Source organism: Brachyhypopomus gauderio, chromosome 16, assembly GCF_052324685.1.
Source record: "Brachyhypopomus gauderio isolate BG-103 chromosome 16, BGAUD_0.2, whole genome shotgun sequence".
Taxonomy (NCBI): Eukaryota; Metazoa; Chordata; class Actinopteri; order Gymnotiformes; family Hypopomidae; genus Brachyhypopomus; species Brachyhypopomus gauderio.
Genome location: NC_135226.1, coordinates 18,467,641 through 18,490,618, shown reverse-complemented (window position 1 = coordinate 18,490,618; position 22,978 = coordinate 18,467,641). Strand labels below are relative to the sequence as shown.

Below are 22,978 nucleotides of genomic sequence, written 5' to 3'. Positions count from 1 at the left end.
AGGTTCGGGAAGCGAGTGCAGCTCGGTCAGACGTCCCATGGAGACCAAGACTCCTGCCACTGGCTCCAGCCTGAATTTGGGGCAGCTGATGTGACCAGATAATTGTGTGTGTGTGTGTGTGTACACATGGGAACAATTAGAGAAGAGAGAACACTTCACTGCCCGGCTAGACGACCATTCGAAACTGAAGGAAATCCTCACCGATATGACATTCAACCCGGCCAGCCTGCGGTATCACTGCGTGTGTGTGTGTGCCTTGGGGTTCATGACTCCTTTCAGTTTGAATATTATCTACTGTGTTGAAAGCGAGGCCTTTGAAATGTGCTCTGTGCAATCGATGGCAACCTTCACTGGAGCAGTACCTGACCCTTGGCATTAAGAGGTGTGTCGCCCTTCCCTGTGACAACATGAAGTGCTTTTAACCTTTGCTTAACCTTTGGTTCAACACTGAGCTTTAGAAGTCTGCTTTATTGCTGCCTACTGGACTCTTTTTTTTGTTTGTTTGTTTTTTAACTTTTAAAAGTTTTTGGCATTACAAGTTCAGGTTGTATTTTTCATAATAAGAAATGTTTGACCAGTGAGTGAAAAACTGAATCACTAACCCCAGTTATTACACTCAAAACCCAAATACATATACAATAGGGGGGGGAAAAAGACACACTCACTTTCTGAATCACCTTCTGAATTTTTTCTTCATTAATATTTATTAATATACCACTTAGATGAACATCAAATCATATTTCATATATAGATGAAAATAAAAGTCAAAAGTGCACAGATATCTGGAGTCAACATAACCCACCTGTGTATCCTTTGGCAACGGAAGCTAGCGGTTTAAGAAAGGTGGCAGGTTGCCATGTCGATGACCAGATGACCAGGGTTTGAGCGTCTGAGACTGCCCTCTAACATGAACTCGGTCTTTTAATTCACAGAGAGGCCGCGGGGCAGGCAGGCAGCCTGGGTGTAGCTGGGAGCGTGGCTCTGTGGTGGATTAGCCGTTAGCAAGGTGACCACAGGGGCTTCATTACATTCACTTGTGTCTTCTCATCGTCCTCATCTCAAGTGGAAGGTAGACGTTTAAATGCATATGCAAGGTTAATAAGCAGGGTCACCATCTCCGACCAGGCCAGAGAGCAGACGGAGAGGGGGAAAGAGAGGGGGAAAGAGAGGGGGAAAGAGAGGGGGGGAAGAGTCCTGCTTTTCAGGCCTCAGGTTCCATGAACTTCCTGCGTCTGGTTCTGTGGTAAGAACATATTCCACCTTTGTTTTCACCAGGCTGGGAGGTTTTAAAGACACTTTCATATCCTGTTTTTGGCAGTGCTGTCGCCCTAAAAGTGAGATTAATTGCTTGTGTGTGTGTGTGTGAGAGAGAGAGAGAGAGAGAGAGAGAGAGAGAGAGAGAGATGAGAGAGAGAGAGAGAGAGAGAGAGAGAGAGAGAGAGAGAGAGAGAGAGAGAGAGAGAGAGAGAGAGAGAGAGAGAGAGAGAGAGAGAACACATCAAAAATGTGATGGTTGTGGGGGACTCATGCAAAGTATACATGAGCTGAAGAAATCAAACAAAACTCCCACCTTACATGCACCCCTCCCCCCATGGGCCCGGGGGAGTCTGGGATATGCACGTCCACTCGTGTGCTCGGCCCTCGTTCTCTGGAAGAACCCGATGACTTATTCATAAACAATAAACACATGCGACAGTGGGGTCGTCTCCAGAGGACACGTCCAAGTGTGGAAGAGTGTGAACAGTTCTTGTCCCAAGCTCTTCACGCGGCCCATTTCTGGTTCTCCAGCCGACCCGCCCCAGATGCCGGGACTGCGGCCCCTGCACCGTCTGTCACATGCGCGTCATGCTAGTGGGGGCGTGGCTTGGGGGAGGAGGAGATCCACACCAACTCCACACCCAAATAAGGGCAGGAAGACCTCACCAGGCCAGGAATGTTGCTGAGTCAGGACAGGTCCTGCCAGGGGCTTTTGTTTATGCCTGCAGAGTATGTGTAGCTAGGCTCGGACTGCTCTCTCTCTCTCTCTCTCTCTCTCACACACACACACACACACACACACACACACACACACACAGGCCGAGACAGGCATAGTGGGTTCTGGTAGCACCACCTGTGCTGGTCCTCCGATCTTCTCCGTGGTGCCTCAGGTCGGGTGGTGGATCCCAGGGAGGAGCCAACCACAACAGTTCTTCAGCTGGCAGCTTTAGCTGGAGCACGAGGACATAAAGCTTGCCAGTGAAGAACTGCTGTGGGTCAGCCAGGGGGCAAACTGGGCCAAACTGCGGTCAATCTGACACCTGGAGAGAAAGAGAAAAAGAAGAGATTAGCGCTGGGATCACCCTCAATCCCCCCTACAATACCATCCTCGCCAATGCAGACTGAAGGCTAGTAACACACCATTAGCGCCACCAAACCAGACTGTGCTAGCAGGTCCCTACCAGCTTCCATTCAAAAGTTAGCTACATTAGCATCCCTGTAAAATGTCTAGTCATGCAGCAACAGTGGAGCTCAGCAGGGCCAGCACTGACCAGACTCCTACAGACATGAAGGACTGACTATAGATAACTTTATAGATAACTTTAACTGTGCCTTTAGAACTTTATACATTAAAGTTCAGGTTTTATTTTAGCCATCATTTTCATGAACCTTCTAATAACTGAATAACTGCTTTTCATCAGCAAGATAAAAGTCCTCTTTCGCAAGCATCCCGAGCAGAGTTCTGAATACAAATGGCACCATACTTATCAGGATGGTATACTACCATATCCGAATTACAGATGTATCTTTGTGACAGGAGCCTCAAATATCCAGAGAGACAGAAATACACCCATACATGTACACGAGAACGCTCACCACAGACGGACGCAGGTCACGTGAGATTCACTCCTCCAGCACCTCAAGCATGAGACCATGACCAGCCCAGTGAACCCAGTGACCCTGCAGTCCTGTGGGAAGAGGCAGTCCGCAGAGACCTAGCCAAGGACAGGACACACACACTCACACTTACACCTCTCAAACACTCTGTGCTAACCCACACAAACTTAGCCCACCCCAACCCCCCACATCCACATATTTGCCACACCACACAAACAATCTACATGCTCATCCACACAAAAACACCCCCCCCCCCCCCCACACACACACAAAACACACACACACGACAAAGAATGAGCTGGTCTCGCCAAACAGCGAGTTTTAAATCCTGCCACGTCCGTTTAACTAGTGCAGCAGAGAAAGCCAGCGGGGTGCCTGACCGCCGTGGCATTCACTTGCGTCTCCAGCGATGGAGATCTCACAGCTGCCCCAGAACCCTCCACTGGCCCTGAAGCCTCTCCGCACACACCCCGACAGCTTCGTGTGAACCTTGAGATAAGATCCCTCTGCATGCAGAACAGGGCAGTCAGAGAGAACCGAGGGGTAGTTACAGAGAGCATGAGATTCTCTACCTTCCTCTCGTGCACACACACACACACACACACACACACACTTTAACAGTACAGGCCACACCACTTTGGTTAATAAAGTGAGCACACGAATAGAGTTCTCACTAATCCAACCGAGAACAGACGGACTCCTGACCGAGAACGAGTACCCGTGGCAATAAGGTCACCCTCTGCTGTCAGAGCTAAAGGCTTCATTCATGAGTGGTCTGCCCTGGAGACCAAGGATTGGGCCTGATCACGGGCCCCTCCTCCTGCCTCTCATGCACCATGACTCATTGACAGCTCAAAAGCCCATCGTGAGGAACACTGTGTTCACGGAGTGCGATTTACTACATCGCTGTAGATGGTTCCCAGAAAAATTACAGCCAAGCTGTTCTGCTGAGTAGAGGAGACGGAGTGTGTGTACCCTCATAACTCTGAGCACGCGCACGCGCACACACACACACACACACACACACACACACACACACACACACACACACACACACACACACAGAGCTCTCTGTTTGTGCACCAGCTCATCCATCCTAGACCAGGTTACCAGTTACCAAAAGGAGCCATTAATCACCAGCCAGACTGTCTAAAGGAAAGCAAACATTTCCTCCACGTCACCCTCCTGGGGTCGTTAGGCAGCTGTGGCCCGAGCGACACCAGGTGTGCTGGGATGTCTTCCAGGAGTGTTACAATTCGCTCTAGAAAGCCCTCACGGGACACGTGTGGGGTGAAAGAGGACTGGGTCTAATGGAGCAGGCGTGCCCCAGGTAAGGGGGCAGGGCAGGACACCAGGTGTAGGTCGACCGCTAAGGATCGAGAACTGCACACCAGATCCCAACACAGGAACACGGATACGTTACAGGACTGCTGTAAGCCTGCTATAGGCCCGCCATGCTGCTTTCCTGTGTCCAACAGCCTCTCCACACCGGCTCGCCATCGTGATGGATGTCCACCGTAAACTGCTATCAGAATGAGCTGTAGATCGATGCAGAGGTCATTCCCGTCGACCGGTGGGGGAGGGAGGATCAGATAGTTGGAGGGGTTTTCTAATTAAATTCCTGACCAGCCTTTGCCGTTGTCTAAATGGGAGGCCCCAGCTGACCCAACAACGTAACGATTGTTAAGAGCGAAACATGTTGGCAGAGGCGAAAGCCTGAGCTCCCCCCCCCCCCCCCCCCCCCCCCCCCTTAGCGGAGGACACAGGTGGAGATGGTACATTCCAGCCATGTTTGGCCTGTCAGGAATGGGGGAAGCTGAGGAAGCGAGAAAGAGAGAGAGAGAGAGAGAGAGAGAGAGAGAGAGAGAGAGAGAGAGAGAGAGAGAGAGAGCGCACGCGAGAAAAAGGGCGAGAGAGAGAGAGAGAGAAAACGATGACACACCCAGTGGTTGAAAAGCTGGAAATACTCTTCCTCTTCTGCTACTCTAGAAACGCGAGGTTCTCTCCAGAACGCAGATCAGAGCGGCGTGGCCCTGAGGGAAGAGAACATCTCCTCACAGCACGTGCAGCACACGCAGAGGAACGTCCTTAAATTCAGAAGTGAGACCTCCACCACCCAAATTAAATTAAACCCAAATTGTTCTCAGTAAACAAAAACACCTCGTCTAGCCCACTCCATACCAAAGCGACGCATCTTCACAGAACTTGCCATGAGTCTCACAGTACGCACAGAAGACCCCATGTGGAACTGATCTCAAAATCCGGCCAGAGGATGAAGCCCGGCCCTCTGGCTCAGTCTGCCCTATCACACGCATGCCACCGTGTCACACGGCACCGAGGACATGCATTATTCAAAAGATATGCATATGCATGAAGTGGTGGGTCCACTTACAGCCTGGCCACTGCCTTGATCATTCACAGTGGCACGTACGTCTGGTTTTCGCCGAGCCGAGGCGATCGAGCCGAACTGGCTGAACTCAGACACAAAGTGACTCTAGCCGCTTCCCTAGGAGTCACGCGACGACATCGAGACGCCGGGGTGCAGACGCAGACGGCACTCACAAAGACGTGTTGGGAAACAGGAGAGAGACCAGGGGGACAGGAAGCAAACCGCTACGCAGAAGGATGGGAAAATTAAGTAAAGAACCTCTGTGGGACAATCTTCTTAAGATCAGAAATAGCGAGTTGGTGAATGGGTATGTGTACGATGAGGGGGGGGGGGTAAACAGGAAGACAAACAGTGGGCTCATCCGGTAGACCACACACACACACACACACACACACACACACACACACCTCATCCTTTCCAGCCTAATTGTCTATGCTGTGAGCTTCCATCCAGTGAAGGGGGTTAGTCACAGTCACGGAGACACAATGGACAACAACCTCTACAAACTCTGGCTGCCATCTCGGCACCAGATACAGCTACTACGTGCTCTGGATCCTGTACCGTTTCACCGCAGAATTTCAAACCCGATTGGTCGCGTACGCCGTAATCATCGGAGAAGGAATCTCGGCAGGGAGCACAGAGTCCCTCAGACAGGCTCCTACGTCTGCTGGGATTCATCTAGAAACATCTGAAACACACTCCCATGCGTAACAGCAATGCTGGAGGAGCATCACGCAGGCCACAGTTACCAGGTCCCTCCGCATTTCCCATTCCCAGGTTGTAGCTACAAAAAGCAGAATAAGGAGATACGTCCGTGCACACTGCTGGAGAGAGCAGCAGGTGACGGTGAGGAGAACTCCGTGAAAGAGGAGGAGAAGCCAGAGGGCGAAAAGCTCGACAGCCCCGACGCAATGGAGTTGGTCGCTAGAGAAACCCCAGCCAGCCATGGCTTCCCCAAACTGTGAGGCACACGTGTGTGTGTGTGTGTGTGTGTGTGTACAAAGACGTCGATTGTGCGAGGTCCTGGACTCTGCAGGCTCTCTCTTGACGTGCCAGCCCCTCACACTTCCCTCTCTGTAGCCTACTCTCTGGGAGTGACCTTTGCCCTCAATGCTACAAACATTCCTTTAGCCGCTTGCTAAACAGACAAGCAAGCAAACAAAACAGTTTGACAGAAAAGAGGAAATTCCATCCGGCTTATACAATGGAAATGACTGTGAGGCGATACGGAAGTTGTGAAGCCATTTCAGGAATTCATCTGATCTCATGCTAATACTGGCGCTGGGAAAGACAGGGAGGAGTCTATAAATCACAGATCTCCCCAGTCCCACATATGGTCGCAGACATTGCAAATTCATATAAAAAACCATGAGAGGAATGACTCACACAAATGCACACACTCAAAGCCTTAGAACAAAAACTAGCCTACATGAAGGAACCAGAGACCGACCGGTTGCTTTATTAAGCAAACACAAAACCTCAAACTCTTTATTAAGCAAACAGTATAAACCTTCATATTCCTGTCGCTCTCACCAAGGAGAGCTTCCACATCCCATGGTATTAAAATGAGGTCATCACTTCCTGAAATAAGGAAGGCAAATTTCTGTGGCGTTCTCCAAAGTGCTGGGGGAGACGGTGGTCTCCACGTTGGTCTACGCAGAGCAGAAGGTATAAAATACTACAACAAAAGCCGGAATGGAATACTTACCATTGGATTATTATTTTAGTCATAGTTCATTTGAAAGGTTTTCACCATGTGTATATTTATTATTTGTGACAGGGTAGTAAGGATCCAATAACTTTTCTTTGAATATTATAGTAATAATAGAATATTATAGTAATTATAGTATTATAAGAAACACTCCGGAAGGACCCTGCTATATGGTATCGTGAGTTTGCTAGCCATATACTAAGAATACTTCCTCTGTATCTGGCAATCCTAAAGCCTCTTCACACCACTTTCTTCAAGATCCTCCAAAAATTAAATAAATACACCAAACGGTTTTCCCCCATGTGTGTGAAACCCTGTAAAGTGTGTGGGACCAGCAGGCAGGAATTCATTTAATTATTAATAACCTCTCTAAACGATGCTGTTCTCATTCTGGAGAGACTTTCCTCTACTGCTGATCATGGGAGATTGTCTGCTCATAGGGACAAATCGCAAAGCCATCCAAGTAAAGATCAATATTATCAACAGTTTGGAAGACTTAGCCAGGATACACAGGAACAAGCTTACATGTGCAGGGGCGCACGCACGCTCACACACACACTTTAAGCGTAATAAAATGTGAGCCAGAAAATAAGGAAACCAGGTGACCCAGTATAGAGTATACAGGACCCAGGTGACCCCGTATACAGGACTGAGAGAGACCTCCTTTTATGGAATGCAGCAGTCAATATTCAGTAAGCAGGACAGTATCTGGGCTCATAAAGGCAGGAATGTGTAATGCTGTTCTCGTACACAAAGTAGTACTGGGCTTAAAGAACTTGTATGCCAATCAGGACCAATATTTGTTTCCTTGAAAACCCATATCTCCCCAGGTCTTTTTTTTTTTGCCGTCATGGTGACTTTTTGAAAATTAATTTAATGCAATTTAGTGTAGAATTATTAAGATAAGAGTAAAACGGCATTGCATAATAAAAGTACCCACCCATTATCTATCTGTAATGTTAAGTAATTAACCAGACTCCAGTACAGGCCAGCTCCAGACCTTTATGCAGAGAGAGAGAGAGAGAGAGAGAGAGAGAGAGAGAGAGAGAGAGAGAGAGAGAGAGAGAGAGAGAGAGAGAGAGAGAGAGAGAGAGAGAGAGAGAGAGAGCCGTCATGCCGGAGCAATTACGCGGTCCTCAGTTTGTTCTTTAGAAATGCAGAGATCAACACGGAGGAATGCAGAACCTCTGGTCAGCTTTTACTACCGGCTTTCAGTTAAGAATTCAGCGCAGCTTATGTAGCCCAGCCAGAGCAGCAGAGAGAAGGACCTGTGGAAGGTTCCGGCAGCTTCATCCACCATGCAGCTGGCCAAAGAAAAGCTCAACTCTATAAACCCCCGAGTTGTGCAATCATAATACAGATTAGTGATTGGTTGTGGGGGGCTCTGCTTGATAACTGCTGCACCGAAAAATTCACTTTAACATGTAGTAGTACCGGTTACAGTATTAAGTATTAACACATTAGTTAGGTGATGTGTGACTACACTCTGGGTGGGAGTGGAGTGTGTGCTTATGAGTGTGTGTGTGTCCTTTTTCCTTTACTTTAGTCATGAAGCTCCATTGCTCCGAGATCAGAGCGGCATTGCCGTTCACAAGTAATTGAATGGTGACATTTTTTTTTTGTTTTGGCTCCATTTTCCAGACTTGAATTGAAAGGAAACACTAACTAATGAAGCTCTACTGTAGAGTCTCAGCTTTGATTGTAGCATGCAGACATCTCCAGTTTTCGCCCATTGTGACTAAAAATGAAGCAGGTTAGCATTACGCATGCGTCTGCCATGTTGTTTGCCATTGTTAAACTCGCCGGTGCGTACTTTGATTTTAAAATGGCTGAGAAAGAAAAAGCTGTCCACTGTCCCGGTGCATATGGTCCCTTGATGAGGACGGTCAGGGTCTCTTAACTGCTTCAGCCCGTATTAAGGCAATTACCATCAAATTAAAGCAGACATCAACCGCTTCTTTTCCAATCCCATACACAAGCATCACAAGCCAACAGCGTTGTGGTTGTTTTAGCGTTTATGTTATTTAAACAAAGCCGGTTTGATGACCGCTGTTTCTGTATTGAATGGACAAGGCCTGCTCGTCTCCGTCCACGGTCCTGCTGATGCCCCTCCATCTCTCCCTCCATCTCTCCCTCTCTTGCCCACTTCTCCGCTCTCTGGTGAATCGTTAGCTGTGTGTACAAGGCAGAGAAGCAACAGCTCCCACAGAAGCAAAGGAAACACAGATTTACTGACCCGATCGTGACGTGAATAGCGACGGAGCTGAAATACAGCCGAGGAGGGACGGCTCTAAATATCGGCGCAGCAACAGTCCAAATGAACATGCAAATGTCCAGACTGTGATGGTGTCCCTTCGTTCCATGACTCTTACTGCTACTGATCAAATTAATAAATTAGCGCAAGATCATCTGGCACCGTCCCCCCCCCCCCCCCCCCCTTTTTGTGTTTTCATTTCGCTTTTTTGAGAAAAATCCATAACTCGTAACCATTCTCCACCCTAAAGGCCAAATTCTTCATTGGAAACCAATGGTGGAATTTTACACCACAGAGCCGTTCCTGTAACCCATTCCCCAATCCAACCTTTCTATTCCTCTCTATTCAGATCTTTCCACTGGTCAGGTTTGCTCTTCCAAAAAATTCCAGAGATGCCTGGTACATATGGTATAAATTCCATTTAGTCTGCGGAGGCCCTCCACGCCGTCTGAGCTGCTCCGCGCTGGACAGACCCCACCCTGCCCTCCCCTCCCTCCGTACTCCTGCTGGGAGCCAGAAGGGAGCAGAGAGAGAAAACACACTGCTGCTGGGAAGTCAAGAAGCTTTCTCCACATGGAAGGAGCAGGACTGGTGTTTGGCCTAAGTGGCCCATGTTCTCTGCACATGCCCAGGTCACGTTCTATGTTGATATTTAGTGAAAAACAACAGGACATAATCCTCGAATTGGACAGTTAAACACTCTAGAGACCCTTTAATCAACAGGCGATTACACGGGATTCTGAAGGATAACGCTGTGGGCAAATTCACTCCGACAGGCCTATAAGTCACCGACACCAAACCGCTAGGCAGCCGTCTGCACCGAGGCCAGATAATAACATTGTTGGAGATCATTGAACTACTTCCTGTTCATATTCACCATATGTTTCAAATGTGTCAAAGAAGCACTACAAAAGAATGTAGGCTAAAGATAAGACCCAGCTCTGCTCTGGATCTGGGCCACTGAAGATTAAACGAGGCCCCACTTCCAGGACTAGCCTGTCTGAGCGTCCAGTGCGTGGACCCGTGGGACCTCAGGTCTGCGCTGACTGAAAGCGCCGACGTCCCGGCTGCCGCGGGACAGCCAGCAACCGTGCGGACGGCCGCCCACGCAGAGCAGACAATTCAGCCAATCAGAGAAAGCCTCTCCTCCTCAAGGCCCACTCACAGTCTGTTACACAGGATGCGGGCGGGGGGGGGGCAAGGATTCCGTGCAGAAACCCCTCTTCGCCCACTCACAGGACTGTGCAGCGTCTACGTTCCCGACAGCAGGACGCTGACAGGACCCCATGGGTGTGGTGCTCAGACAAAGCCCCCCCCCCCCCCCAGACCTGCTCCTCTCTTCACGGGCCGACCAAGGCCGGCCGCCATTTGACACCCGCTCCCGGCGTTCTGGCCTCCAAAGCTAAGCAGTCCCGCACTCTGCGAGGCGTCCAGATGCTCCGGTGCTTTTCTCACGCGAGCGTGACGGGATCTCCACGTGTTTCGCGTCGGAGGGGGATCAATGGTGTCGTGCTGAAAGTGTGTGGAGCAATCTCACAGCAGGTCCCCATGCTGAAGGAAACTCACCTCCGGTAAAAACCAGACGGAGGAGAGGGAGCTCTGGACGAGCGTAGACCTTGAATAACAATCATAACGTCTCTTCACAGATTTCTCCATTCAGCCAACAGGCCGTCTGGGCACCAGGATAAAAAGGCGTAGACTCTGCTCTGTTGCTAGATGTCTAGATCAACCTTTGCAGGCATGTTGGGACTTCGGACTAAAAGCATCTAGTGAACTTCACTGCGAGACAATAGGCTCACCCTGCAAACATTTACTGAACACAGGGGAAAAAAGAAGGAATTTCTGCCTCCTTGGAGAGGATGGAGAGGAATTTTTTGAAGGAGGCCACCATCTGGGAAATCTGGGAGAGAATTCCTGTTCAGTTTTCTTCAGTATAGGGCAAACAATATTAGGCTCAGACGCAGACATTCGAACGAATCGGTCCAGTTAACGTAGATCGGAGATGACCACTTCGCCGTGGCTACCAGATGCTGCTGAACAGATGTGCCCCGTTGAAACACACTTTCTTCTCGCGGCTCTCTTCAGTTCTCTAATGAGATTTGGTAGAAGTTTCCCCCAACTCATTTTCAAGAAGATTTTTTGTATTATATGTTCACGCACATGAAGGGTTTTTTTTGTCATTTTTTATTTGATTCAAACCTGAAAAGGCCCCCATTTCTCATTTGCTCAGTAATAAAACAGTATAAACATGATAATAACTATCTCCTGATATTTCCCAATGCCAACAGCACATGGTTTGTTTTATTATGTGATAAAATTCCAATTTGAAAAACTCGTCTTCAGTGGATACAAAAATCAGGTTAAATAAGAGACTTTACAAATCCAAACCAGTCTCATTGGGTTCTTCCTCTTCTTGCAAAGAGTATTGTGAGGTCCACCATCTAAGATAGTCAACGTTCCATAATACTATATCAGAAACATTTAAGCTGAAGACAATAGCCTGCCTCATACAACAGACCACTCCAACCTCGCCTGGCCCGGCACTTGAATTTATCCAAACAAGAATAATGTGTCCAGGTCACCACAAGGATGGATCAGAAACAGAAAGCTCACCAGAAGCGGACTGATCGGTTGATCTCTTGAGGCGTAGAGGTCATTTTTTAGAAGGCTTGGATTTGAAATTAACCACGACCGCGCGACAGTTGGCACTGGTGTACTTTGGCTATAGCCTGCATAGGAATGCTGGCTCTTTGTGTTTGTTCACTGAGTTAATTCTGAAAATCAGAGTCAGTGCTCTGGCAGCCATATTTTTAAGCAACGTTTTGAGTGTCGAAATACTTAAAGAACAGTTGCATAAGCAAGTGTCGGACGGCCTTGTAAACACTATCACTTAGCCTGCATAGTTCAAGCAAAGGCGAAAGAACACGGAAACCAGCACTGATAAGGAGTTCATCATCATCATGGCTGAACTGAGGTTCAGATCATTTCAGGTTGTCACGTTAAATACTGCGTGATTTTGTGTTACTACTGCGTCCACTACATACCTGGGTCTCCAAATGTTGTGGTGCACAATCAAAAGTCCCATTTTTAATAGGCGCATATTACTAGGGAGTTTTTCCTTGCCACTGTCGCCCTTGGCTTGCTCACTGGGGGCTAGGACTCGGCACTTGTAAAGCTGCTTTGTGACAACAACTGTTGTAAAAAGCGCTATATAAATAAAATTTGATTGATTGATATTTCACATATTTTTAAAAATAGCATTTAAAATGTAAACCTTGTTTGCGTGTAAACGCAGAATTTAAACACGGAGGCCATGTTGAACGCTACTTTGCTTAGAAACGTACAGTTTATTTTTCCACTTTTAAGCACTTTAGCCAAAAACTTTTCATACCTTTGCTTGTTGGACGTCCTTCACACGTAGAGATCCACGAGACATGGTGAGACGGAAGCGCCCCGTACGTTTCATAAAACAGCTGACACTGTTCAGGGGGAAAACGTGAGTAAGACCAAACTGACGCGGAAAAAAAAAGTTAACAAGACATTTTTAGAAGGATAAAGAAACTTGCTCGTCCATATCGCAGCGTACAGGGTGGGGCCGTGTGAAACTGTGCCATGCACACGCCCCATATGACTCGGTGTGGATGCACAGGCAATTGAATACATAGCACTGTACCATAAAAGGAATCGGTATAACATGCAAATAAAAAGCCTAAGCCAATAAATCAATGTGAACTATGTAAAATACGATTATTTATTTATTTTTATTGCGACTGCAAACATGATAAACAGTCATAACTCTCAAGGCCCGTTTCTCATTCCTTACTTACTGAAGCCTCAGAAAGGCTGATGACATGTAATCATTAGTGAAGAACAGGAATGGACCGGTATTACATTTTTATTCTCTTTGTCGGTATCAGGTGAAAAAGACGTAACAGCTGGACCCCGGCTGTTTTTTTTTCATGCTAGGAAGTATTTAAATCTGTACGGCATTTACAAATCCAGGCTACTGTACTTTATAAATACCGCAATAATCCACAATGGTGCAGTGCAACTTATTGGCGAGTATTTTCATATAGCTGAAAATGAACCAAGAATATTTGAGTTTTGCGGCCAACACTCCTGGTAGTAAAGTTCGCTCAAACACATCCTGAATAGGGTGAGCGACATCTACTTACTTCCACACGCCGAATGTGCAGATTTAGTTCATCTTCGAGATTTATTCTCATGTTGACGTGCACGTCCAACTTCAAGACTTCACCTAAATATAGATGTTTAGTGTCCTTCATCTCTGCAGCGCGGATTTTCACCCACACACGCCCGAAATGACTAGGCACCTCGACTACGAGATCACGCCCTGTGTCGTTCAACTCCGAACTGGTCCCACTTTAAGTCGCATTTATGAAGGAACCGAATCGACCGCTACAGCCACCGACACCGTTTCACACACTTCCGAAAACGTCCTCACAACTGTTACAACCTCGCCGGACACGATCCTGCAACATTTTAACACACATTACATTGTGTAATCGCTTATTTTTATAATATCTCCTCCGAACCTACTCATGACAAGCGTTTCGCATCCTCTAAACCCAACACGACCCTATAATAAACTACCCCGAACACAACTGGAGTTCTGATTAAAATGGTCTTTTGCAGAAAGCCACACCTTAACCCTAAAGTCAACGCTGACACTTCACACAGCTGCGATTAAACACAACTGCGCGTGAAATCAAACGCGTATAAAACACAGCGACGTCGACGATCCGAAGACTACCTCGCGATTAAATCGATTAACTACGAAACGGTCCCGTTTGCCGATCGCCGTCGGTTCGTCGGCGCTCCCCGCATAACATCGCCTCCCTCCCCGAGTCTCCGCTTCGACTCCTCGTACCGGCTTCGCCTCCCGATCAGCTGGCAGCGCAGTGACGTCAAACGCAGCAGCTGACCAATCAAACAGGAACGTCAATGAATACTTATGACGCCCACCGCTTATTGATCTTGAGTGGCAGGTCTGTGAGCCAATGCGACGCCGCGAGTTAGGCGGATGTTAAACATATTGTCCAATTAGGTTCTCTCTCTCTCCGGCAGGCGTTACGCAGTTCGTCTACAGAGTAAAGTACAGGCCGCCTCGCAAAGTAGCTGAAAAACTGTTTTATTCTGAATTTTCCTGAACTCATAGTGTAAATTTGTTTCGTATAAACTTATTGTGATATTAGTTTTCTGTCATAAATGGAACCTACGTAACTTATGAAGTATTCGGAACTACAGAACAGTAGTATTGGAATAAATAGATAAATATTAAATGTTAGAGAAGAGCACCACGTTTCGTCAGTAAAAATGACTTATGTCGGATTTGGTCAAATGTATATATAACCTCATTACCTTTTGTGGGCGGAAACCTTATATGCAGGCGAGCTGAAATTACGGCAACGTCTATATATATATATATATATATATATATATATATATATATATATATATATATATATATATATAGTCTATATATATATATATATATATATATATATATATATATATATATATATATATATATATATATATTTAAATATAAACTGCCTGGAAAATACAAGTTGGTATTTAATATTGAAAATACAGGTTTTTACTGTTATGCTGGAGTTGTGATGTTGGAATTAGACGTCACGTCTACGGCCACGTGAACTCACGTCAAACGTGCCGTCACGTCAGACTGCTGCACCGTAAGCACCGAGCGTCTCGTGCTTTAAGACAGGTCCACTCGAGACACGGGTGCGTCCACTCCACGTCTGTTGAGACGAACTGGCGGTCCTAAAAAGCTAGCCACGCTGCGTGGCGAAAAACGTGTCAGCACAATGGAAAAGCGCTTACGATTCATAACGCGTTTTAAGTATTACGTAAGTCACGCAAAATGAAAACCTATAGATGTTTAAGCCATAAATCTCGCCGCTGGCTGCGGAATTGCAACATGGCATACTTTGGAGTGAGTGGGGCGAGCGATCTCGTGTGTGGGACAGAGAGCGCCCGTAGGAGCCGATGTTTGGTTCCTGTTGGTAGGCCAGGGTTGCATTACATTCTGTTACATCTCACGTTCCGCCACAGATATCTATAGCAGCGCGCGGTCTTGCTGCAGACTGCAGTCCGGGAATGGCCTCTGCCTTGACCAGCGCTCCCATACTCTTCACAATCCAACGAGAAGGAGATTCGCTTATTCGGTGCGCGTTCAGCAACGCTGCCTCGCCATTACTTCAGGAATGCGAAACATTCGCCGCTGTGAGGGTTCATAATTGAACACAGGAGGCAATGCACATAGAGTCACAGCGGAGGCCCGGGTGCGAGGACGCTGGCCTGGGTTTGTGCCTGCAGTCTGACTTGGGGAGGGAGGAGGGGGGGACCTTAGGTGGGGTGATAGATTAAGGTGTATCTGTTGCCAACACCCATATTTTATGTAGACTCCTGACTACCAGGTATTGAAACGTGGGTGTGAGATTCAGTAACACACCCAAATGTTCCAAATATTTGACAACTGTATAAACGTTGTTTATACACTACCAGTCAAAGGTTTGGACAAAGCTGACTGAATGTATGTTCTTTATAGTCTTAAAGGCATTTTAGCTAATCGTTTATACTTAAATTGGCTTCTATGACAAATATAAATAGTTCTTTTCAATGGCCTGTATATTATTTATTTCCAAAATAATGTATACAGTATATGATTAAAATAATTGTAAATGAATTTTAATTGTCTCCTCAAAAAAATTGTAAATATTGTCTCTCAATATACAAGTGCTGAGCCTACATGGGAATGTGTTCAGGGCATCACAGGTGCTCAGCATACATGAGTGTGTTCAGGGCATTGATGCCTTATGAAGGTGGTTAAGAACACCAAGAGCATCCAGAGATCATCCCAAACTGTCCAGAAATGGGAGCGGCTCTGAAGAACTTTACAATCTACAGCCATCTATGAAACCATCTATTCTGGTTTAACATAGCATAGCATAACGTTTTATTTCATTATTTTGATATCTTCACTGTTATTCTAAAATGAACTAGGTGTGTCCAAATGTTTGACTGGTAGTGTGTGTATATATGCAGCTCCAAAATTCTGTTGTGTGAAAGAGTGATGATCTAAAGACATGGTCTAAGCACACACACTTAATCTACAGAACATGATACTATAAACTGTATGATTCTAATTGTGCTGTGGTCATTGACGTTGTTTTCAGGTTCAAAACCTCTAGAGTGATAACAGAAATAGACAGAAAATATTTATTCCTTCTCTACCAAGAATTCAATTAAAAAATATAAAAACATGTTCTTATATCCAACATCTCAAACATGTCCAACGTCTGTTACCTACCAAAAATAACAGTTTTAATAAGTAAACAATTTGTGATAAAACCCAAACCAAACACATTTTAAAGTGCATTTTTGACAGGCACACTTCTCTCCTCAGACAAACCTCATCTAGTTACTAATGAGAGACTCAACATGTTTTATTTTGTCCTAGTTTGGGAGAAGAGTCTTGGGTTACCGCCACACAGACTCACCGTTAAACTTAACACAGTTCATACCAGATTTGAATTCGGCTTTTAATGCCTATGCCTTTTTGTGCCATTTGAACACTGAATGCACATATAGATATTTTGCAGATCTTGTGCACAGAGCTCAGGACACATTAATCCGGCACTTAAATGGATTCCAGGAATCTATCACTCCACTCCAGACAAGTGCTGTCCTGCAGGAGCACAGAGACTCACGTCTGCTGGGAGAACGCTTCATGCCAGTGACTTTACAGAGCAAGAGGACTTGTCGTTTTCCATGTTATGCAGTTCAACCACGTTTTTGTAACCTTCTCAGTCATCTTCATATAGGTATCTGCTGGACAGACCTCCGTGTGTTTGTTTTTGCCGTGAATGTAATTGTTTTGTAATTCACACCTTACATAATCACGGTGGCATTACATCTGATGACACATGTTCAACCAGAGTTCAGCTGATTATCTCTTCAGCATTTTTCAAGCAAGCCATCATCACACCCTCGTCGTTCCTCATAACAAGAACATATCCATGCACTACATTTTCAGGGGCCGAGCCGAACGCAACAGTCCTGGCACGGGATTAAACCTTTGACTGTTTGTGGGTTGTTGTTGTTGTTGTTTATTTTGTCTCACACCTCCTCATCCTTTGGCCTTTCCTCGTTCGGAGCCCTTACACCGCCAGCAGGTCTCACTCCTCTCACCGCTCCCTGCTCACTGGCATATAGGGACACACGGCAGAAGAAGAAGTTGGCGAGCTGTAACTTTAAGAGCTGCCTTCTTCTGCAGAACACAACTGATTAGTGGTTCTGGCAGCCAACCACACGCGCTGCTGTATGAAGGCTCGGGCCAATGAGAGATCCCGCTGGGCGGTTGAGGTTACAAAACCAGCCTGAACCCAATGACTCAGCACAGACGAGTGCGTGCGAGATGACACTTAACAATGATTTAAAGAGCTAGCACTTGCCTTCTGAAAAGTAGGCGCAGAAGGGGGGGTTTAAAAAAAGGGACGAAGCCCATTTTCTCAGCTGTACGCAGAGAGCGTAGAGAGACTTGTGACACTGCAGAAGAGGTGCAGTTTGGGTTTTTGGAGCACTGTAACAGTTTGAGAGAAGGCCACACCTTTGCAGTCCCAGACACAGCATGACTCAGCACTAAGTTGTGTGACACAGGCCCACATGACTGACCGTGATGACTGTGAAAAGCACAGACTTGCAGGAAACGAAGCACTTTGCATGCCTTCAATTTCGTAATATTTCCTGAACATATTAACGCACAAACAGTGGGGAAGTTTGAATCGGGACAAAGTCATATATTACGAACAGCATAAAATATCTAGATTTGTTTTTGTGTTGGTTTTTTTTTTTACCCACAGTTGCAATGCAACACCTCACTGACGAGTTACCAGAGTTCTGTATGCATCATACTGCTTTAGGCCACTGTGCACACACAAGCCTGTCGGGCGGGTTTTTAAGAAATGCCTCTTTGTTCAGTCGTGAGCCTTGGTCAGTCTGCTTCGGCAGCCAACGGGCCAGGATGTGAGAATCATATGTTCTTAGAGCAGTTCCTTTACATGTCTAAAGGGAGATTACCAAGTTTAAAATATCAGTCCTCTCACTCACCAGAACATTTCAGATGGATTAAGAGAACCACTGGTAGTGTAGTGTACATACACCAACCCCAGCTGCCGTTCAGATTTTGTAAGTTACTTTAAAATTTGGCAAAAAAACCTGCATTACTTGGTGCTTAATCATCAGATACACAACAGTGTTTTCCATGCTTGTGAGATGGTAGCACTTTTGCATTTTTGTTTTGTAAGGTTTAGATGGCGCAGCCGGTGTGTTGTGTGACTCCAGCTGTGAATTCGTCTGGCCCTGCTGCTGTGAACATTGATGACTCTCGAAACAAACGGATGTGACGACATCCCCCGGTCCCCTCACACATAGCCCGTGCGGATCAGACAGCTCGTGGCTTCACACACGTGCTCAATCAAGTCACTGCAGTGCTTGCTCGAGACACGTCGATGTTCCTGCAGTCTGTTCACGAAGATCTATGATCTTGGCAATGCCCGGAAAGTTACGGTATGCGGTTCTTCCGAGTCACGAGGTCGAAAACGAGTTGATTATTGCATAAATAAACGGTACTGACGCGGAAACTTCAGGAATGCTGGGTCATGTTGGGTCAGAGTGACGCTTATTGTAGCCACAGCTTGGGTGCAGCAGATGAGAGCGAACCGGAACTGGAACGCGGACCTCTGGGCGTGCGCAGCCGAACCAACCGTCTACTAGAAAGTAGATGCAAAACGGAGCGAAGAAGGTGTCGAAGTGTGTGATGCACGTCGGCCTCAAACGCGTATCCCTCCAAGGCCGCCCACTGAGCCTCACTGGGAACTGCTGAGACGGGCAGAGCGGTGATCGTGGAGCCTCTCAGCGGTGGGTGCTGCTGTCAGCAGCGGCAAAGCCCCCCTGCGGCCTGGGAGAAGATATCTCAGAATGTCAAAATGTCGGAGCAGTTGGTGCAGCTCATGTGCTTCTCACGTGCAGGACAGCGTACGGCTCTGTCGTAGCTCAAATGAAGCGGCTTTAACTCTCACCCTCCGCCCTTTAATAACCGTTGGGTTGTGATTTGTGCTGTTTGCTGCAGTACCCGTAGTGTCGTTCAACTCCAGCGTGCTCACCGTCAGTAAGCGGATCAAAAATAACGTTTGCTTAAGTTTCTCATACTGACTCTGCTCATTTCATAGACATTCCGAGGTTACACAATACCGTGGATGTCTCTCTCTCTCTCACACACACACACACACACACACACCCTGAGATAACTAAAGGATCCATAATCGGAACTCGATACAGTATTGTCCTTATACACTTATAATCTTTTCATTTTACATATTTTTTCAATGGTTTTAACACAAAATGTCTAATAAATTTTCAACAAAATCATAATTTTATAACAGACCAGAATATTTAGAGAAAATATTTATTCCAGAAATTTTTACTATTGTATAATAGTTTAAATTATAATGTATAACTAGTGATTTGTATAAATCTCAGCATGATGATCTAGAGGTTCTATATTAAGAACAGTAAAGTACCTGTAGGTTTAAAGTGCATCACATTTGACCCAGTTTGAGCTCTGGTGCCAGGCGGTTGAACTCTTGCCCTGAGCACATGACCAGTCCTGCCCTGCTGGCAGTGGGGATGAAGGTTTGAGGGCCATTTTTTCCACACGCAAGGCCAAGGCCTACTTGCAGATATGACCAACCTTTCTCTCTCTCTCTCTCACCCCCCGCCCCTCGGAGAGATGTTTGGTGCAGCCCCCGCTCGAGTGCAGTCTGCACCAGCTGTAGCACGTGTTTGTCAGACTTCCTCTTCCTGGATTTCATTATCAGGGCGTCAGCTTGATGTTAACCGAGCCAGACAGCCCAAAAGAAATGTAGCTAGCGCGAGCCATGACAATCCATAGGCCAAACTGTACAGCACAGAAAGACCCGCAGCGTGGACCTGGGAGAATGTGATCTGTCCTGACAGCTTGTTTCCAGGTTAGGGCCACAGCGATGCGTCACGTTATCGGTTCCGTCCACCGCACAGCGAAACGGTATCGATTAATGTACCGTGAGTGATTTCAGCGTCTGCATGAGCGCGCGGACACTGCAGGGGGGAGGGAAAGTGTTAATCAAACAGCAGGCCCTGCGCATTCGGGTTCTTGCCCCCCCCCCCCGAGATTAACCACGCCAAGGAGACCGCTCTCCGGCACCATGAGGGGTTACTGGCTGACGGCGGTACCATGAGCTGCTGATTCTGTCCAGGAGGAGAACTGATGGACGTGTTATATAATGGCCCTGCTTGCTGGAGGTGTGGTGCGAGCTCGCAGGGCACGTGGCCGTGATGGCAGACTGCGTGAGCCACATTCCTCTACCCAGCATGCCTGGTGTGGTTGCGGCACTCAGTTTGGCAAGTCTGTGCTTATCTGTGTTTTCTCTCTCTCTCTCTCTCTCTCTCTCTCTCTCTCTTTCTCTCTCTCTCTCTCTCTGTGACATATCTTGCAAGAATTTCAGCTTCTCTCGAACAAAATTGCGACTCCTCGTGCAAGGTGTCTTGCGCCTCTTTCACTCTTGTTCGTTTAATCCGAGCAGAAATGCTGCTTCGGTAATCTGAGATCTGAGACGAGCCCGGAAGTGTCGCGGACGCTGAATCAGCCCCCAGCGTTGCCCGTGTCTCTCCGCTTCTCTCCGCCACGAGGACACAGTCATTCCAGGAGCCTGTCCGCCCCATCCAGCGGAGAGTGGAGTGACTCTGCTGACACCTAACCCCCCCCCACCTAACCCCACCCTCTCCACACACACACAGCTGACAATCTTACAGTCTGACACGGATCCAGCAGTGAAGCCAGCTGATTTTCCACAAATAGCACCCAGTGTTCCAGCTATAGCACCACGCTCCACTCCACGCTGCACATTTATATAAGCTGGCAGGCGGGCACGGGAAAGGCAGCATGTTGCCTGGTGGTGACACTGTACCCCCACGCCCCCCCGTTCACAGACAGGAGCTGCAGCACCTGGGCACGCCTGTGTGTGTGTGTGTGTGCATTTTTTCCAGCCCTCCTACAATTCACAACCACATGTGTTCCTGTCATGTGTGTTCCACTACACGGCCCTGGTACAGTCTGTAGAGAGTGCACATGCATCCAGAGATACCCGTGTAGGGTTAGGACGAAGAGCCGACGTTTCCCGGGTTAGTTCCCGGGCCATAGACTCTAGCAGGTCCATACGCCACGCAAATGTAAGGGGCGTATCAGAATTCCTCTTGCTGTACTGGTCATGTGACTGACCTAGCAATGGGATCGGCTGCTGATGGCTTGTGTGTGTGGCAGGATGTGAAAGCACTTTCTCCCCAAGGTGAAACTCAACCCTGGACAAAATCAAGCAACTCCTCACAGAGATACAACCCAGGCGGTTAAGACTATGCCAGACTGTAATGGTGAAAGGACTAAGGTTAATTCCTTTCCATTATCAGTTAAGTAATCGTGACGTAGCTGCTGAGCCTTTTGTCATATCAGGCAAATTCCTATAATTCAACCGTTTGCCACTCAAGACCGTGGCCAATGCCTGGAGACCTGCAGCATCTGTAAACTATAACATTACCAGAATGTGACGCAGCCATTTAAAATTGTTGAGCCGTTGGCAGAGGCAGGCTGGTTCATTCCTGTATTCACACTTCTCTGAGGGTTCCTCTTAAAAAAACAGGCAGGCGGTTTTCTGGTGTTACAGCAGGAGAAAGTTGCACACACAACAGTAGTACAAGAAGTTAAATACAAAGCTAGTTCACTGCTGGTTATAGTTGTATTCTGACAATACCTCATTGTAATCAGGTTGCCTTTACATGCATTTAATATAGCTAAATATATATAATTTAATAAATAAAATTACATTTAGGGAGTTGTCATTACACGCAGTTCTGTTGAACGTAAAATGTTGGTTTAACACTTGGTAAAAATGACAAAGATGACATTTTTATGGCCTAGACAATACTATATCTGAAAATGAATAACAATAAATTAAAGGTGGGTCATTGCAAGAGCCTTACGGCGAATCACAGCACAACCCAGAGGGTTGGTCGCACCCTCTGGATTTAGCCTTCTCATTTGTAGATTTGATGAGAGCTTGTGACCCCCAGAAAGGATTTGTGACCTATCCGTGCAAAATTAAAGCTATCTGAATGACACACATTAGTTAAATGATCCCGCCCTGTTTTTGATGCAGTCCTGGTCTTGGGTTCGCCGGGGCGGAGTTGGGTTTCACTGCGGTAGCTTGCAGAGCGCACAGCAAGCTGCCTTTAGCTGCCTACAATACAACCTTCTGTGGCAAACGCAGATCCCACATGGAGACATTTGTAACGAATGTCATGAGAATAAGACAACTGTCCATTGTGATTGTTCCTGGAATGTCTGCTTTCGCTTCTGCGACTGTTGGATTGTATTGTTTGTTGTTGTTGTCTTCATTTTTTTTTAAATCATGCAACCATGGAAAAGAGAAGTGGTCTCAGTGGGCTGTGGCCTAATAAAGCAAATAGCAGTCACATGTCCAGCAGTGAGCTCCAGCTCCAGAGTTCACCACACACTCTTTTGCATATCAGTAGCGTATCGGAGAGGCTCCTGTGTGGTATTGGTGGGAATAGGAGTAATTATGTTATCAGAATCTCAACCTAGGTGGTTTCTTCG

The 22,978-nt window shown here is 46.9% G+C and overlaps 1 long non-coding RNA gene across 1 annotated transcript; it reads right to left on the bottom strand.

The window, feature by feature from the left end:
- Window positions 1–673: 673 nt before the first annotated feature.
- Window positions 674–14,102, bottom strand: LOC143477829 (uncharacterized). The gene is made up of 3 exons (XR_013121647.1): window positions 13,404–14,102; window positions 12,620–12,707; window positions 674–2,297 (listed from the first exon to the last, which is right to left on the bottom strand). It is a non-coding gene; the product is annotated as an uncharacterized LOC143477829 (long non-coding RNA).
- Between the last annotated feature and the right edge of the window lie 8,876 nt (window positions 14,103–22,978).